The sequence below is a fragment of the Otolemur garnettii genome, unplaced genomic scaffold, assembly GCF_000181295.1.
Source record: "Otolemur garnettii isolate 467f Iridium unplaced genomic scaffold, OtoGar3 scaffold00325, whole genome shotgun sequence".
Lineage (NCBI taxonomy): Eukaryota > Metazoa > Chordata > Mammalia > Primates > Galagidae > Otolemur > Otolemur garnettii.
This window is the reverse complement of record NW_003852720.1, coordinates 341,208-344,265: the sequence shown is the minus strand read 5'-3', so window position 1 is coordinate 344,265 and position 3,058 is coordinate 341,208. Positions and strand designations below refer to the sequence as shown.

The 3,058-nt window shown below is 52.3% G+C and overlaps 1 protein-coding gene across 1 annotated transcript in view; it reads left to right on the top strand.

The window, feature by feature from the left end:
- The first annotated feature begins 235 nt into the window (after window positions 1-235).
- Window positions 236-3,058, top strand: part of PRDX1 (peroxiredoxin 1) — a 27,919-nt gene continuing 25,096 nt past the window's right edge. Inside the window, exon 1 of the mRNA XM_003803536.3 lies at window positions 236-291. The gene's annotated coding sequence lies outside the window, so the exon portion shown is untranslated. The remainder of the gene's footprint in view (window positions 292-3,058) is intronic.

Below are 3,058 nucleotides of genomic sequence, written 5' to 3'. Positions count from 1 at the left end.
CCTCACTCTCCAACCCCAGGCTTCGGCGTCTGGGAGGAGGATTAACGCTCTCTGGGCCCAAGCCTGCCCCAGGGCAGGAAAGCGCTGAGTCATTCCAGAGGGGTGCGCTGGGGCGTGGCGGGGCTCAGAGAGATCTCCCCCCGCCCCGTCCTCCTCCCGCACCCCGGGCCGGCTCCGATTCTCGCGAGAGCCCGGCTGGCTATAAAGACAGGGTCCCGCGCAGGTTTCGCGAATCTTCTTCCTGGCTGCTGTGGGCGTTTTTGGTCGTCGACGACTTTTTTGTCGGAACTGGTGAGTTTGTGGGCATCGCAGCTACATTAGGGCGAGGCAATGCGCCTCGTATCCCGCCTGTTGCCTTCTCCTCCTCCAGCCCCTCCGGCTCTCAGATGAGGATGGCGTGGCGCATGAAGCGGTCAGGCAAGGCCTGGCGTGCGCTAGTATTCGAGCGGTCCGGAACGCCCACGTGTTCGCTCCAGTAGGTGCGGGTGCCTGATTGACCTCTAGGCCACGGTCGACTGGAGTCTCTTCTCCCGGCAACCTGAGTACAGGCCGTTGATTGGCTGGCCGGGGCGGCGGGCGGGCTGGTGGGGCTGGTGGGATCTCGTCGCCTGAGCCTTTGGCCGGTCTGGGCGGGTTCAGAAAACTTCTTGAATAGATGTGCTTCCTGTCCTGTGGCTAAAGAAGGTCGCTTGTCTTTCGAGTGATGGGGTAAAGGCAGTTCCCGGCCCTAAGCCTTGTGTAGCCGCGGAGCTTCGGTACTGAGATTCCTTTTCCGGTCTTTATTTTACTTTATTTTTTGAGACGGAGTCTGTCTTTGTCACCCTCGGTAGAGTGTCGTGGCTTCACAGCACACAGCAATCTCCAACTCTTGGGCTCGCTCGATTCTGTTGCCTCAGCCTCCCCACTAGCTGAGACTACAGGCGCCCGCCATAATGCCCGGTTCGGGCTGGTCTCGGTCTAGTGAGCTCAGGGCAGTCCACCCGCCTGGGCCTCCCAAAGTGCAAGGATTACAGGCGTGAGCCACCTCGCTCAGCCTCCTTTTCTGTTATTATTTCCTGGTTCGTGGAAAAGGGTTTCTGACTATCCCAAATGCTCTTGCTGAGAGGACTGCGCACTATTTTTGTCGGTTCTTTTTTTTTTTTCTTGAGACAGTCTTAGTATGTTGCCCGCGGTAGAGTGTGGTGGCGTCACAGCTCACAGCAACCTCAAACTCCTGGGCTTAAGCCAGCGGTTCTCAACCTGTGGGTCGCGACCCCTTTGGGGGTCGAACGACCCTTTCACAGGGGTCGCCTAAATACATCCTGCATATCAGATATTTACATTATGATTCATAACAGTCAAATTATAGTTATGAAGTAGCAACGAAAATACTTTTGTGGTTGGGGGTCACCACAACATGAGGAACTGTATTAAAGGGTCTCGAGCGGCATTAGGAAGGTTGAGAACCACTGTCTTATTTTTTTTGCAGTTTTTGGCGGGGGCTGGGTTTGAACCCGCCACCGCCACCTCCGGTATATGGGGTCAGCTCCCTACTCCTTGAGCCACAGGCGCTGCCCTGAGAATCTCTGTATTAAGCGATTCTGTTTCCTTAGCTCCCCAAGCAGCTGGGACTACAGGGGCCCGCCACAACACCCAGCTATCTTTTGTTGCAGTTGTCAATGTTGTTTGGCAGGCTAGGGCCGGGTTCAAACCTGCTACCTTCGGTGTACATGGCTGGCCCGGTGACCACTGAGCTACTGGCCCCGAGCCTTTGTCGGTTCTTTTCAAAGTACTAGGGCCGGGGTGAAGGTGGCCCTAGCTCTCTTTGACCAAGTCTCTCTTCTAACCCCGGGCAACCTGAGCATAGGCAGTTGATTGGCTTTCGGAGTCGGGGGTGGAGCAATCCTTAGCTCTCCTAGACTAAGCCTCCTGCTAGGCTGTGAGAAGCTCAAAAAGCTTCTTGAGTGGCCCTGCATCATTAGTTGTGGCAGTAGAAGGCTGCCTGTCCATCGTATGATTGGGCTAAATACTGTTCTGGGTTCTGAGCCTACACTAGCCTCAGGCACTAAAATTCCCTTTCCTATATTTTTGTCCCAGTGCGTGTGAATGGGGTTTCTGATGATCTAAAACGCCCTTAGCCAAAGATTACATATAATTCTTTCTGCTACTATCACTTCCTAGGTGCTTTACCCTGGATTGGTTGGGCCTTGGGGAAGTGGGAGTTTAGGGTCACACTCTATAGTTGGCCACCAACTTTCTTTTTGTTAAAGGTATTAAAGATTTTCTTTCTTTTTTTTTTTTAATTGAATGGTTAACTATGTACATTAATGCACTTCTGGGGTACAGTGTGGGGTTTTCACATGCAGTCTGAAATACTTCCATCAAACTGGTCAACTAAAGATTTTCTTAAAATAAAAAGTGAAGTGTGGTGATCTATACTCAGGATGCTTTTTTTTTTTGTAGAGACAGAGTCTCGCTTTATCACCCTTGGTAGAGTGCCATAGGGTCACACTGCTCACAGCAATCTCCAACTCCTGGGTTTTTATTTTATTTTATTTTATTTTTATTTTTTGCAGTTTTTGGCCAGGGCTGGGTTTGAACCCACCACCTCCAGCATATGGCGCCGGTGCCTTACTCCTTGAGCCACAATGCTGCCCCTAACTCCTGGGTTTTTAGGCGATTCTCTTGCCTCAGCCTCCCCAGTAGGTGGGACTACAGGCGCCTGCCACAACCCCCGGCTATTTTTTGTTGCAGTTTGGCTGGGGCCTGGTTCTGACCCACCACTCTTGGTATATGGGGCCTGTGCCCTATTCACTGAGCCATAGGTGCCACATTTTTTTTTTTGTTTGGCCAGAGCCAGTTTTGAACCTGCCACCCTCAGCATATGGGGCCAGCACCCTACCCACTGAGCCATAGGTGCCACTTTTTTTTTTTTTGAGACAGAGTCCAACTTTATTGCCCTTGGTAGGGTGCCATGGCCTCACAGCTCATAGTGACTCAAACTCTTGGGTTTAAGTGATTCTCTTGCCTCAGCCTCCCTAGCAGCTGGGACTACAGGCTCCCGTCACAACACCTGGCT